Raw genomic sequence first — 16,481 nt, 5'->3', positions numbered from 1 at the left:
GAGTTCAACAACATTACAGTTTGATTAAATAAAAAGTTTTTAAACTACACAAGGGTCATTTTCTCCTCTGATAGTAACCATATTAAACATGTCAAGAAAGAAAGAGTGTAAAGAAAAATAGTAAATGTGTGTCTAATTAAACTCTTCCTGTGAGCCTTACATCATCCTTTAATATGTTTGGTGTTACAAACTTGAAGAAGCATAGAAAAGATCATCAGACATTAATCTAATCAGTTTTCAGCCTTCATTCACATTGAAAAGTTGAAATCTTCCCTGCTAGACCCAAGTGCAGCGTTTAACACCGTTGGCCAGAACATTTTATTACAGCTATTATTAAATGGAGAGTGCTCTTCACACACTGAGGTTAATTATGAAGCTCCACAGGCTTCTGTGCAAAGACCAGTTCTGTTTACATTATACGTGCTTTAGAAGGCATAGCATAGCACAGGTCAGCTCAGCAACATCTCGACTTTGGCTTGTTTTTTCTGGTTAACGTAATTTAGAATTAAAGTTTAGTGTTCTTAGCATTTAGGATGGCCGTGGCGAGTAACTCAAGTGCTGTAAACATTTCATCAAAAGTTATCTGAGTTGGAAGGGTGGCTGTTAATAAGCCATTCTTAAGGAAGGAGAACAGAGAAAAATAAGGCTGAGGTGTGCCAAATTACACAAGAAATTGACTGGAAAAAGAAATCAGCTGTAATATGTCTTATGGAGTATTGAATCCAAATTTGAAATATGCATGGAAGAGGTCCGAAGAGAGATACAACAGTGAATGTCTATAGCCGTCTTTAACACAGCGTGGATACTCTACCGTGCTTTGAGGCTGGATTTCAGCCAGTGTTGTTGGAGCTCTTATCCAAATTAATCAAATTATGAATGTAGAAAAGTTCCACCAGATTTTGATCGACCATGTAATACCACGTAGTGTCTGATTGGCAGCAACTTTCAGTACGACAATGATCGCAAACATACTGCCAATGTAGTCAAAGTATGCCTGGATGAAACAACGCATCAGTCATGGATTGATCTCTCCAGGGTTCGAACCTCAAGATAATCGAAGCGGTGTGGGATCATCTTGACAGAAAACAAAACAAAAGGCAGCCAGCATCCAAAGAAGAGTCTCGGATGTCTTTCAAGAAGCCTGCAGAACTAAGAAATTACAAGAAAGCTTACCTATTAGAGTTTAAGCTGTGTTGAAGAATGAAAGGCAGCTTTAACTGAACAAAAGGGGGAAAAAAAATCCCACATTGACGGCTAACTCAAGAGACAAAAAGCATTAGAACTCAAGTCATTACCGTACTTAAGGATAAATAAGTTAATTAATTACATTAATGCATAAGCAGAAAATAACCTACAGTAACTGCTTTGCGATATGGAAGTGCAAAAGACAACTGAAAGGGAGGATAGTTTCTATATATGTGGTTTCTATTAAGGGACAGAGGAACGATAAGAAACGATAAGAAATCAAGGACAAGGAGTGTGGTGTAGATAAGTGAGGAAATCCGATCATTACTACAAATTTAGTTGAAATTTAAATATTTTAACTATGGTGTGTGAGGTGGGCCCCTGGGTGCCTCCTGTGAGGGCTGTCTGTTTTCCACATTCTGCAACGGTAAAATACGACTTAGAGGCGGATATTTATTTTACTTTATGGACAACAGTTGTCTGCCCTTGTTCTTGCTGTTGACAAAACTCGCCTCATGGTTGACTCTGAGAAAAAAACTCTTTCCCACAGAGGGGAATAAACTTATTCGAATATGAGCTTTTTTCCACTAAGGCTTATTTTATGGGGAGATGTACGAAATTATTTACCGGGTTACAAGCAATGATAATATCGGCTGTTGACTCCTCATTTTCATTTTCTGTCTATTGAGAAAACCCAGTGTAAAAGTAGCTAAAAGTAATGAAGAAAAAAACTTTGGTCTGACAAGGAGCAGGCTGCGCAAAACCTACCTCATATAGATGTTTTAATAATAATAATATTTTTTTTTGGGGGGGGGGGGTTATAGGTTATAAGCATTCACTCCTCCTTGAACCGCGGTGTGTGTGTGTGTGTGTGTGTGCGCGCGCGCAGTCGGGAGAGTTGGAGGTACCAAATGTCCTTTTTTTTTTTTTTTTTCCCGATTACCTTCTTGTGAACGCCGTCTGTTTTCCACATTCTGCAACGGTAAAATACGACTTTGAGACGGCTATTTGTTTTACCAAATGGACAATTGCTGTTGGCAAAACTCGCCTCATGGTTGACTGTGAGAAAAAAACTCTTTCCCACAGAGGGGAATAAACTTATTCGAATATGAGCTTTTTTCCACTAAGGCTTATTTTATGGGGAGATGTACGAAATTATTTACCGGGTTACAAGCAGTGATAATATCGGCTGTTGACTCCTCATTTTCATTTTCTGTCTATTGAGAAAACCCTTTGTAAAAGTAGCTAAAAGTAATGAAGAAAAAAACTTTGGTCTGACAAGGAGCAGGCTGCGCAAAACCTACCTCATATAGATGTTTTAATAATAATAATATTGTTTTGGGGGGCGCGTTATAGGTTATAAGCATTGAGAAAAAACTGATATCTCACTCCTCCTTGACCCGCGGTGTGTGTGTGTGTGTGTGTGTGTGTGTGTGTGTGTGTGTGTGTGTGTGTGAAACAAGATCGCCTGTCACGGCAATTATGGTTTGTTTTTCAGTCTCTTGTAAAAAAGGAAAAGTAGTATTCACTAAGGGATATTTATTCGTTTTTTACACATAGGCAGCCTGTAGGTTACAAGCGGATAGAAAGTTCTTCTTTTCATCACAAGCTATGGTGTAGCCTAAAAATGCAATTTGTTGCTAGGCAGATCATCTTAAAGGATTTTTACTGCATCTGTATTATAGGAAAATAAAATACTATTGAAATCTCTACAGGAAGTCACTCTTTATTCCCATTAAGAAATACAGAGAAAATCGTCATAATATTGAAACAGAATTCAGACTATGAGTTTGCGGAAAACTAGCTGCCGCTCTGTCTCTCTATACAGCACAAAATCAGCTGCTGCATCACCGCTGTGCTTCAGGAACCAAACCCCTCCCCTCATGTTTATGGAACATGACGCATCAGGTCTGAAAATGACTAGACAATTCCGGAGTATTTCCGGAAGTGTCATAAGGTCCGGATCGAGGCCTTCCTTAGTAAATATGCTGTATTTGAATATGGCATATTCAAAGCCTTCTTCTTTGGGAGAGCAGATCTCATCGGACACAGGAGAGCTGCTGGGCTGCAGAATGAAATCCATCTTGTGTCTGAGGCTTAGAAATTGTGAACTCCTCCTCTCTGCTTTTATTCTCCTCCCTCTAAAAACTTTTTTCTTTTTTTTTCCCAACAACAGGTGGCGCGCTTCCGGAGGTTTCCCCCCTCCCTTCTCAGGATGCAATTCGACACGCTTAGCGACAGATGGCGCGCTTCCGGGGTTCGCCCCCCCTTCTCCGGATGTCGGGGGGTTTCCCGCCCCCCCTTCTCCGGATGCAATTCGTCACGGTCATTACTCGCTTCCGGGGGGGAGGGGCGAGGTCAAAAGGTCATGATTAGGGCCATCAATCACTTTGGATTAAATTTTGTCATAAGCTGTAGGGAGTATCTCTCTTAGGAATATCTACAAACTTGACAACAGTTGTAAGGAAACCAACACATTCATCCTCAGCATTCCAGCAAAGGTCAAATCCATTTGTAGAGGTGATGGGAGGTACGATGAAAATAGCGGCATGACGTATAGTACCGCAACGTTTCGCATAATTAAATGTAAGCTAAAGCATCAGGGAGCCAGGAAACCCAGCTGCCAGTATGAAGGCAGGCTTCTCACTAACAGGATCATTGTCGTGAAATGTGAAGGGAAGTTACCTGTGCACTTCGAGCGGGACCTTCTGCCCTCTGAGCGCAACGATGGCGAGCAACTATGAGGAAAGAGTGGTGTGGAGGGGGGGCGTGGTCTGCGATGCTGCTGCAGGTGAGATGGATGTACCTGCGCTGCATTTGCTATCACGCCTCGCCAACTTAAAAGGCTTTGTGCTGTCTGAGTTGTTGGTGTTGTGGATGTGTTGGCTGGCAGTCCACAGACAGACTGATTTACACAACTGTGGAAAAAATAAAATTAATAAATAAAATAAATTGGAAATATAGTATGTTATAGATTTCAAATAACATACCATTTGATGTCAACATGTTTTAGTTGCATTTGCAGTGCTCGTGCTGTTATATTCTTATGATTCTGTTCATTTTATGAGTCTATCCTTCAGCCTTGCTTCACATATTTATTGCTGCTTGATCAGCTTTAGTCCTGCTAGCATCAGCACAGGTAGAAACAGATCACACATCAGAGAATCGGCCGTGCATCTAAATGCAAATGGAAACTGAAAATGAAAACATAGATAACTGAGCTGAACTTCGTAGATCTGAAAGTTGACCAATGCATACATAGTGCTAAAAATCAGGTATCGGGAAAACACATTATTTTATATTATGCTGAAGTCAGTTTTTATCCAATTTTATAACTATATCATATAATAAAGTCTGTTTTGAAGTTTACTATGGTAACAATGCATCTTTTTAGGCTTTTCAGAAACACTAACTTCATAGGTATGAACCAACAAACCATTTTTCATCATGAAAATAAAAAATAAATCTAAAGGAGATAAACATCACAACTGTTCAACCAAGCATTAAGTCCATTTTGAAACAAAGAACAATGTACACTCAGCCAATCACATGGCAGCAACTCAATGCAGTGTAAAAGGTGAGATGTAAAATAAAACAATTAAAAATATTAATTAATCTTAATCAATCTTAAAATATGAAGCAATCTTCTAACTCCCCTTTACATAGAAAGCTGTGGCCAACCTTACAAACCATTTTGAATTTTTTCCAGCCGAGGCGTTCAAAATAACCAAACTGCTAATAGTCACGGTTTAATATGGGCAGCTGCCTGCCTAATATAATGTAAAATCATCACAATATTTTACACAAAGAGAGTAAATGTATCCTTGTACTCAGCTAAGACAGCTGGGCTGCTGTGGCTTGTGTTTATGTTCAGAGTGACATCGGGGGCCCGTTCTTCGTACCTCGCTAAGTAAGTTAGCTGGATTTGATTGTTGACGATTTCGCGTGATCGTGGATCGTTCGGTTCCCCGAAGCTCATCTGGGACTTGCTGTCGTAGCAACAGAGCCGTAAGCGTAAACCTGCTCGGGAGCAGGTTTACTTTATGTAAACAGGATTAGATCGCGGCCACTCAGGTATGTCCGCTTCATTTATACGAAAGCAACAGCGATATTCCACCACTGTTTCACCATAAATAAATAACATCAATGTAACTAAAGATAATGCAGCACCTGATCCATTTATTGATTTCACACAGATAGATACAGGTCATTTCCTAAAAAAGGGAAATGTACTATTAACATTCTATCACATGTATGTGATTATTACAGATGTAATTCATATTTCAGAGTAGTAATTGCAAATTACTTCGTGTAATCAAGATGGGAGACCACGACTATAAAAGCGAAGGTGGATTTGGGAAGCCTGTCGCAGCCATGTCCTGTCCGTATACGCGAGCCACCCATTGAGGAAGGTGCAAGATTGATAAGGAGAGTCCTCAGAATTCAGCGTATATTGCGGGATAGACAGGATCCTTTAGCTCAGCGCGACAGTGTGCTCATTGAGAGATATCGATTTTCCCGTGAGGGTATTATTTACTTAACCAACTTGTTGACGAGGGGGTGCAGGACCACCACCTGTCTTTTTTTTCTCTGCCCTTTTCTTGGTTGCTGTTATGAACAAACAAACAGATTATTTCAGGGTCTCTTTCCAAGAGACGAAAAGCAATATAAGTGATAAATATTACCATTCTGTGGAATATTCTTATATTTCACTTTTACTTGTTCCCATGTTCTAGTGGGTCCTGTTGTGGCTCTAATGTGAAAGGGGATATAATATAACATATTATAATATAATATAATGTAATATAATATTGGATAATATAGTGTAATATAATAAATTTACCCTACCGCCTACTGGTGTTGGCCAGAGGGGCCGATGGCGCGATATGGCAGCCTGGCTTCTGTCAGTCTGCCGCAGGGCAGCTGTGGCTACAACCGTAGCTGCCTCCACCAGTGTATGAATGTGAGAGTGACTGAATAGTGGTATTGTAAAGCGCTTTGGGTGCCTTGAAAAGCGCTATATAAATCCACTCCATTATTATTGTTATTATTAAATTACTTACGAGTTTGATTTGTCAGCAACTTTCTGCCAGCCCTCTCTCCTTGCTTTTGCAGCCTTTGCAGTGTTCCCTTGCGTTTTAATTAAACTCTGAAACTCCTGAAATCCCTCAATCAAGAGTTCTTGCTCTGCTGCCGGAAAATACCGAGCGCTCTCCTTCGACATTTTCGCCGACCAATCAGAGGGTTGCCGATCAATGTTTCTACTATCGATGCGTAGCCCCTTTTACGACACCCAGTGATCTCACATTACTTCATCCAGCTGTACTAATCGTCAACAGCAGGTGTGTTCGGAGAACCGGATTAGCGAGCTCACGGTTAGCGCAATGATTTGGTCTTGGATGTGTCATTTGATCTTGGATGTAGTAAGCGATGTACGAAGAACGGGCCCCTGATTTAAAAGCAGACTGTCACGGTTGCGGCTGTGTGCAGGCAGGATGAGGACCCAAACGCAAGCTCACGGAGGCAGGAATGAACTCAAAACACAGCTTTATTGCTGGAGAGAAAAACCATACAACCTAAACGAGGAAACTATAACGTAATACACAGAGAAACACACGGCCATGAATGAGGGAGAACGCGACACAGAACTGAGGGAGACGCAGACATAAATACACAGAGGGTTAACGAGGGAAGTGGGAACACACGGGGAACACAGGTGACACTGATAATCATAACAAGACACGGCAGGAGTGAACGCAACACTGACGGGAGACTGTCAAAGTAAAACAGGAAGTACACGGAGGTTCAGAGAGGAGGAGAGACAGCACGGGGAGAGCACGGACATAACGGGCTGGGAAAACATGGAATAAAACTCAAGGAGGGGAAACGAGGGCTCACAGATAAACAGAGGGGCACACAGGAGGTAATCAAATAAGGAACATCTTAACAGAAACCATGGCATAAATAAAGAACAACACACAAAACATACGAAAACTAAGAATGCTGGGCCAACATGGCCCAGGATCATGACAGACAGCAAAAGACATTGAGCAGCATATCAGTCAGCATGGGAAAAATGCCATAGATTTAAGGAACCAGGCTAAAATAATTGGTTTCTAGTGGGTTCTATTGTAAGTGCTCTATATTTCAGCATGACATACTGTATGCATCCTACACTGAGAACCCTTGAAGCTGATCATCAGGGTATGCTGTGTATATTCTTACACAGAAGATAAAATAACATGCAAAGATTTTAGATGGTTGTGGTTGGTCCTTACACACAGATGTAAGGTCAAAAAAAAAATCACCCACAGTGGATCGTTCACAGACGCTGGTCCAGTGGAACCCACTTCCACAAAGGCTGCACCTGCTCTGGCAGAACAGGAAGCATCAACTACATAGTAGCTATTTTCATAATTAAGACATCAACTATAGGTGTTCCCAAAATGTGCCATGTTGTCTGCACACCTGACAGCTCAATAAGTCCTGTGTTGATTACAGATGGTGGTTGTTTCCAGAAACAGCACTTGCATAAAACAAGTACAGAGCACTTTATGAGCCAACCTGCTTCTTTAATGAGCATTTAGGTTGTTTGTATTCAGTGTTCACAGATAATATGCTCATTAAAAGGGGGGATCCACTATGTCCTTCTTCACAGTCCTGTCTGCCAACTTTAAGAAGAAATCAGAGTGACGCAGAAGCTTTAAAACAGTGTTCAGAATAATCAGTGATGCTTTTATCTGAACTGATGACAGATAAAGATGAACGTGAGTGTGGCAGAAGAGTAAGTTCTCCCTCTTTCTTGGAAGTATACAAAAGTCTGTTGTTTATAAAAAGTTCATAAATAAACAACAAGTTCTTACAGAATGAGACGTGAAGCCTGGAGATGAGCAGTTCAGACACGCTGTTATTAAATTCTACCTGAGCAGGTTATAGTTCACCTCAGTTACGGAAGAACAAATAACACTTGGCTCTGGGAGCTTCAGTTTTTATACACTGTCGTAGCTCCACCCTAAGCCATCATTTGCATCAATACCTCCATCACTAGCCCAGCAGTTCTAAGAAACTTCTCTGTTTGTGGTTCAGAACCTAATGTGACACCAATGAGCACAACAGCATGCAGCTGCAGGTTGTTGTTCATACCTGGCTTTACAATAAAGAGCCATGTTTGCAGGCAGCTGTTTGAAGTTTTGTGTAAAAGATCATTTTTATAGAAATAAACCAAATGTGTCTAAATATATTAAGTAAACAATCAGAATAAGAACATTTTGAAATAAAATCCAAAAACTGCATCTGGCTTAGTTTTTGTTGAATAAATAATGACTCTGTGTAATATGTCATGTGTTGTATATGTAAGTTGTATTTGTACAATGAAGCCAGGCTTTCTTTGTGTTAGCTGCCTGACAGAACCTAAAACTCTAGTCAGAGATTGCAGGTGTCACAACAGACATGATCAGCTTTCTCTGTCGATCCTATCTTTCTGTTTCACACTCTGTGCACTCATATAAACAAATCTTTAAAAAAAAATCACATGACTCTTCTTCCACACAACATGATCCCTGAGTGCCGCCTGCTCCAAGCAGACATGTTATCACAGCGACGATGGTGATAATTAAAATCTACAAAGAACGTGATGAACATTATTAAAATGCAGCACTGTTAAAGCAACGTGATTAATGCTGCATTAAAATGAGCCTTTAGCACATAGAGATGATTAAACAGTTTCATTTGAGTTCATTGTTTCTAAGGCAGATGCTACACCAGTGAAGGTGCACTTAGTTTTCACACACTGCTTCTGCATCGTGTCTTAGTTTTAGTGGATTAAATAATGACACAGTGTTTGTTTGTTTTTCTTTAGTAACAAATGACCTCAGACCAGCTTATAATATTTTATAAACAAATAAGCATAAATGCATAAACTCAGCCTGGAATCACATGGGATAAACATGGGATGTGCATTTTTTTATTTGTTTTGTGTTACTGAGTCTTGCAAGAATGCCAACCTTACCAGCAGCAGCTTGGTTTTTTTGTTTGTGGTTTTTTTAATTTAACGAGTGCTGAAAGTTAAGCAACAGCTGTGACAACGAGAGAAGATGGAGCCAATTAGAAACAACTGTGAAAATGTACAATATGCAAGCTAAGAAAGCAAAGTGTAGCAATGTTGCCATCATTTTTGTTATTGTGGGATTTTTTTCAACATTCACTGAAAATCACTTCTCTCATATTTCCTCTTTATTATTTTCATCACTGTTTAAGAAACGTAACAAAGTCTTATAAAGCATCTAAACCAGCATCATGAAGTGATGTTTAAAGATCGCAGCAAGCTCACAGCATCTCTCAACTCAAGAGCAACATTCAAAGTGCACAGGCTGAAGGAAATGATTGATTTTATCACATGCAATTACAATACGCCTTTTCATCTGTATCTGTGTGTACAATGGGTATCGGTTGTTTGTCCCAGCAGTTTACAATACAGAATGTGCACGTCTGTGGGGCTTTTATAAAGATTTCTATTTGCATTGATACAATTGCTTGGATCACAAATTGTTCTAACTTGATTAAAGTCACCAATGATAAAGGTATTCTTGCGCTTACAGTTACCATTATTATCTCTGTTTGCTATCAGATCATCACATCCCTCTTGTGGGATCATGTTGATGATGTGCTGGTTTTCTGAACACGTCCGTTAGTCATGCAGAGCACAGTGCCAGAGAGCGCCACCAGCAGGAACATGGAAGTCTTCATTGTATTTCTATATCGAAAAAGTAAACAGAGTGAATATATAAATCAGTATTATTTCATTTCATTTATTAACTTGTTTATTTTTGTTTCCTAAATGTTAATCGTGCTTAACTATTAAAGTAAAAACACAGATAGATAGGAAACTCTCTGAAAAGTCAAACTGTTTTCAGTGAGTTTATATATTTGCCAGAGGAAAGGTCAGAATCTGCATATCTGACCACTTTGAATCAATTTATATCTAAACAGAAATCAGTAAAAGTTCAAATCAGTTTCATCAATATCCTCACTTATGAGGATATTGATATCCGTATAACTGGAGTTATTATAGATTTTCATACATGACATTTCTGAAAAAGGCGAGGGTGTCAGGGTCCCTGTGTCTACCCGCTCGCCTCAGTGTGGCTACATGTGTTTTTTTGTTTTGAGTTTGTCCCCGCTCTCTCCCTCCCTCCTTCTCTCACTGCCTGGGCGGAGCTCATCTGTGGGCTCCTGCCCTTGGCCCACGCACCTGGTGACACCTGTGGCTCATCACCCAACAGTGTTCCAGTCCCCTTATAAGATGGCAGCCCTGTATTTCTCGTCGCTGGACCGTTGCCGACTCTCGTCAGTGTTAACCCCAGCTCAGTTCATTCTCGTGTTTCCCTAGCGATCTTCTTACAGTAACCTTTTGCATCTCTGTGAATAGATTTCCCTGGACCTGCCCCTGTGTTACCTGAGCGATCAAGTGTGTGAGGATTGGAGCGAGCTTTTGTGTTTCTTGTGGAGTGTGAAGAGGAGCGTGGAGCGTGGATGGAGTGAGGACTTTGGAGCGTGTGTGGACTGCAAGTGTCTTTCCCCCCTCCTGTTCGTGTGTGGATTCCCGGAACCCGTCTTTTCCCCACTGTGTAAATAGATCACCTGGTGCTTCTGTAAATAAAAAACCTTTATTGTTCCCTACTCAGAGCCTACGCGTGAGTCCGTTCAGTCCCGTTGTGACAGAGGGTAAGGACGTAAATCGACTGGTAAAGAGGGACTGGTGAAGAGTCTGCAGCCGCAGCACCAATCCATCTGTCGATCTCCTGTTCCCTTCTCTGATCACTCGTGAACAAGACTGCGAGTTTTGTAACTTAATAAAAGCAGTAATTTGTTTGCCAGAGTGCCCCTTCCACGTCACACCCTGTTCTTTCCTTCTTGTCTTATATGAAAATTCACTTTGTGGAGCTTTTTGGGAAATTGTTAAACTTCAGGAAGATTCTGAACATGCCCCATCGTTTAGCCAGCTCTTTGGAGCTGAGCAGGTTCAGGCCTGTTGTTGTAAGTTTTATAAAACGATCTCATTTAAACGGATAATCCAGCTGAAGCTTCAGACAGCCGTCAGACAGTGAAACACTGCCATCTGCTGGACGCGAATAACAAAGACGCTGCTTTGACGGGTGAGGGAGTTTCAACAAGTCTGCAACGACTCAAGCATCAAACTACAGAACTATTCTAGCGGACATGGTGCTCTAATGACTGCTTCATTAACGCAGCTCAGAAAGGATCAAACATATCAATAAATTTTGAAATACAAAAATTACTGTTTCACTGCACACACAAACCTTCTCTCATTAGCACAACACTGCCCAGGCCTCAGAGTGTATTCCTTATAGACTATTAAACCTTAGCATGTTATTTTAATGTCTTACAGGTGAAACAGCCAACCAGTAATCCTAACTGTAATTTAAAATATTCAGCTGCAAAAATGCTTTTAGCAAATAGTTCTTTATGACTGTGCTAAGATTCAATACTAGATTTTTGCTGGTCTGATTAAAAGGTTAAATGTAGAAGTTTTGGGATCATATATTAATACTTCCAAAACAATAAAGTTGTTGTAGAGAATCTATGTTCATTATTGTTGCTCATCATGGAAAGACAAAGACATCAGACTCTGCTGAAAGATTTTACACTCCTACTCTCTGCACACAGCGGTCTGAGGGACCTTCCAGGATCGGGGATTTTATTTATTTTGTTCTTTTTCAGTCTTACTGGTTAGTAGGTTGTGATTTTCTACCTGTTGATCTCTCATTTGGAACATGATTTGCTCTGGAGCAGATTAGGTTCAAAGCATGAGTTGACCTGGCATTATGTCTTGGATTACAAAAAAATCCCACTTTAAACCTTGAAGTTAGCCGGATAAGACAGCGTTCTGTTTCACAGTAAAGCCCTCAGAGAGTTGTTGCTAACCAAAGTCTATCTTGTACAGCCATGCAGCATCTAATGACGTTTTGTAACCTGTCACTACAAAGGAGCAGTGAAATGATTGCTGTTTTAGTGCACATACACAGTGTGGTGATCAGTATAAGGACATTAAAGTGATGTTGCAGAAAGCTGCATCTGGTCAGAAGGAAAAGAAACACGCACACTTGGAAGATTTGGCCAGATTTGCACAAAATGAATGGCTGACAGTGGACAGATACAAGGATGTGGATGGTCACACCCTCGTGCATTAAAGAGGCCGTTCACAAAACCAAACACTCAACAGACACAATAAGACAGCTGATCAGTTTGCCTCACTAACTCATCTACACAAGGCATGTTGTAGAAGTAGAGCAGGGCGATATGGCCAAAAATATTCATCACGATATAAATTTGAAAATGTGCGATAACGATATAACTGACAGGAGACAAAATACTTTACAACTCCACTTCATTTGTGCAAAAAACCAAAAAAACAATCAATGTATTTTCACTTAAATAAGCAGCTGCTTTTCATGTGCATTAAACTTATATAAAAATGTAACAGTGCAAATGCAAATTCCTCACTGACAGTTTAACCAAAAGGCATTTCCAGTGGAAACTGGCCGACATATCCTCAGCACAACCATGTATAATATCCACAAAACTTAAAAAGAGGTTAAACAAACACACAATACAGTAACATTATGTTGAAGCACAGTACGTATCACTCCGCGAGGCTCCTGCCTACGATAGCCGTAATGCTCCAACAATCCATCAAGCGGTGCGGCTTCGTAGCTTAGCAAAGTCGTACTAAAACATTTGACAGATTTTCGAGTGCCGTGCACATAAAATCATTTCCAGGTCAGTAAACACAACCAGGATTCATACAGTGGCTTGCAAAAGTATTCGGCCCCCTTGAACTTTTCCCCATTTTGTCACATTACAGCCACAAACATGAATCAATTTTATTGGAATTCCACGTGAAAGACCAACACAAAGTGGTGCCCACGTGAGAAGTGGAACGAAAATCAGACATGATTCCAAACATTTTTTACAAATAAATAACTGCAAAGTGGGGTGTGTGTTCAGCCCCCTTTGGTCTGAGTGCAGTCAGTTGCCCATAGACGTTGCCTGATGAGTGCTAATGATTAAACAGAGTGCAATCTAATCTAATGTCAGTACAAATACAGCTGCTCTGTGACGGCCTCAGAGGTTGTCTAAGAGAATATTGGGAGCAACAACACCATGAAGTCCAAAGAACACACCAGACAGGTCAGGGATAAAGTTACTGAGAAATTTAAAGCAGGCTTAGGCTACAAAAAGAAACAACGTCCCACGGAGCACTGTTCAAGCGATCATACAGAAATGGAAGGAGTATGGCACAACTGTAAACCTGCCAAGACAAGGTCGTCCACCTAAACTCACAGGCCGAACAAGGAGAGCGCTGATCAGAAATGCAACCAAGAGGCCCATGGTGACTCTGGACGAGCTGCAGAGATCTGCAGCTCAGGTGGGGGAATCTGTCCATAGGACAACTATTAGTCGTGCACTGCACAAAGTTGGCCTTTATGGAAGAGTGGCAAGAAGAAAGCCATTGTTAACAGAAAACCATAAGAAGTCCCGTTTGCAGTTTGCCACAAGCCATGTGGGGGACACAGCAAACATGTGGAAGAAGGTGCTCTGGTCAGATGAGACCAAAATGCTCTGTGTGGAAAACTAACACTGTACATGACTCTGAACACACCATCCCCACTGTCAAATATGGTGGTGGCAGCATCATGCTCTGGGGGTGCTTCTCTTCAGCAGGGACAGGGAAGCTGGTCAGAGTTGATGGGAAGATGGATGGAGCCAAATACAGGGCAATCTTGGAAGAAAACCTCTTGGAGTCTGCAAAAGACTTGAGACTGGGGCAGAGGTTCACCTTCCAGCAGGACAACGACCCTAAACATAAAGCCAGGGCAACAATGGAGTGGTTTAAAACAAAACATGTCCATGTGTTAGAATGGCCCAGTCAAAGTCCAGATCTAAATCCAATCAAGAATCTGTGGCAAAATCTGAAAACTGCTGTTCACAAACGCTGCCCATCTAATCTGACTGAGCTGGAGCTGTTTTGCAAAGAAGAATGGGCAAAGATTTCAGTCTGTAGATGTGCAAAGCTGGTAGAGACATAAGGCAAACCGGATTATAAGGAGCACTGTCGATTTCCAGAAAAATCAAAGGACTGATTTTTAGAGTGCCTTATTTTAAAAGCACAGTAATAACATAATAACAACGGCCCGCTAGCATGCTCTTGGTTGCTGAGGGCTATGCTGTGGCTGAGCTGCAAGATTAACTCTGCAAAACCAACTTTCATCAAGTAACAGGGCTCTAGAGTGCAACCAATTTGGTCGCAAATGCGAATCAGTGTAAATGAGAGCAGGTACACTGATTCCACACAAAGACGTAAACACAGAACGGACCCGACGCATCAGAATCAGCTTTGTCTTTCTCGGCTTTCTCACCCGACGGCTCGTAGACGGACACGCTGTCGGAGCTCAGCGATCCTGATGCGTCCGGTCCGCGCTGCGATTACGTCTTCTTGCGCTGATTCTGAGCTGCAGGTTTTGTCTCTCCAACCAAAATTCACAGAACCAGCAGCAAAAGAAGCAGCAAACTGCGCTTCACATTTGATCAATGTCATTAATTTTGCTGTTTTGCTTCCACGACTATTAAAATCACACTCCATGCACAGCTATCTCTCTCTCTCTCTCTCTCTATACTTCAAGAACAGTTTCCCGTCTCCAATCTCTGTTTTCTGTATTATTCATTCGCTTATTACCCACCAGTCTACCGTTGTTTACAGTGCTGTCGGCTGCTGTCTTTTTCTTTTTTTCACTTAAATGACCTCGGACAAGAAAGCCTATTTTTTCTGTTGTTCAATACTGAAGAAATTTAAACTTCATATGCAGAAGATTATAGAATATTTTTAAGGTTATCTGCTATAAAAAGCCAGAATAGGAAAATCTCCTTCATGTTTTTCTGTGTTTTATTCTCAGTTACTTTCACACAAAGGCATCTGCTGTGATGTTCACAATTCTGATGAAGTCAGTACTGATAAATGATCAGAGTTATAATATTTCTGACTGTCTGAGGCTAAGTTGAATCGAATCGGGACTTTGAAAACCGGAATCGAATGGATTATAGAAATCAGTGATGATACCCAGCCCTATGAGCAGCCTAGGCACGACAGAAGTGGATGTAGCTGTAATAGGAAAAGAACTATTGCTAACTTTTCTGTTAAGGCCTGATCCTTCTGAAATTCATAGCCAGTGCTCTGACACGGTGTCATCAATCTTTAAATGCTGAAAAAGCACAGTGTATCCAGAAAAACACATTATATTATATAAATTATTATAAAATTTGTGTGCGCCTAACTTTTTAAAGTTAGGCGTACCGGTACGCCCATGGTAAAAAGTTAGTCTAGAGCCCTGCAGTAAAGACGAGAGTCGGTTTTGAAAGGTGCAAAGAAGGGAGGGATGAGAAGTAAAAAGCAACTACTGTCAGTCTTTACAGACAGAAGGACTGATTGGCCGTCTGGGAGCCCAACGGATGTTAAAAAAAAGAAAAAAAAAGTTGAAAACGTTGAAGGTTTGATCATCTACTCCCTCATCTCCATCTCGTTTTTACTCCCACTCATTTCCAGCAGCCGTCTCTGTTAGTCTGCCTTCCCATTTCCATCCTAATGAGGATTTATTCCCACTGAAGCAGCTGCACGGCGCAGGGAAAGAAGACGCAGGAACCGCACGTTGAGTTCATCCACAACTTCTGACCTTCCCTGTCTCTCTCCATCCACCTCTCTTCTATCTGTTTAGATGTTTACCTGTCCATGTGACTGTTGACATTAGGAAGCTGTCACTAAACTGCTGTCGCTGCCATTGACTGTCATGTCCCCCTCGAGTGTTAGCCCCCCTCCAGAGCTCTAAAGCACAGGCTTTAATAAGCCCGGCAAGAGAAATGCCAGCTTCCTATGCAGCCTGAGCTGAGAACATTGGAGTGACAAAGAAGAGGGGGGTGAAAGTCTGATACACACTAGGGCTGCCACGATTAGTCGACTAGTCACGATTACGTCGACTATCAAAATCGTCGTTTGAAGCTTTGTAAGATCACAAAAGACGCAGGAATAAGTAGCAGGATTTAAGAGTGTAATAACGGACTGAAACAGAAGATGGCAGCACTGCATGTACAAGGATGTCAGCTGCCGTTAAACCCCGAAGAAGAAGAAGCTGTGTCCCAGAATTCACAGCGCAGCCCAGCTCAGTTTCCAACAATGGCGGCACCTAGTTAGTTTTAATATTACTCTTATTATTCTTTCTGGGTCA

The 16,481-nt window shown here is 41.2% G+C and overlaps 1 protein-coding gene and 1 long non-coding RNA gene across 2 annotated transcripts in view; one reads left to right on the top strand and one right to left on the bottom strand.

Annotated features, from left to right (window-relative positions):
- Positions 1 to 16,481, bottom strand: part of LOC145425144 (NACHT, LRR and PYD domains-containing protein 12-like) — a 596,587-nt gene that overhangs the window by 234,645 nt on the left and 345,461 nt on the right. The window lies entirely within an intron of this gene.
- Positions 10,372 to 10,863, top strand: LOC113017661 (uncharacterized). Its single transcript, XR_003271540.2, has 2 exons — positions 10,372 to 10,530; positions 10,613 to 10,863. It is a non-coding gene; the product is annotated as an uncharacterized LOC113017661 (long non-coding RNA).

Source organism: Astatotilapia calliptera, chromosome 3, assembly GCF_964374335.1.
Source record: "Astatotilapia calliptera chromosome 3, fAstCal68.1, whole genome shotgun sequence".
Lineage (NCBI taxonomy): Eukaryota > Metazoa > Chordata > Actinopteri > Cichliformes > Cichlidae > Astatotilapia > Astatotilapia calliptera.
Note: the sequence above shows the minus strand (reverse complement) of the source record. Positions and strands in the feature narration are given on the sequence as shown.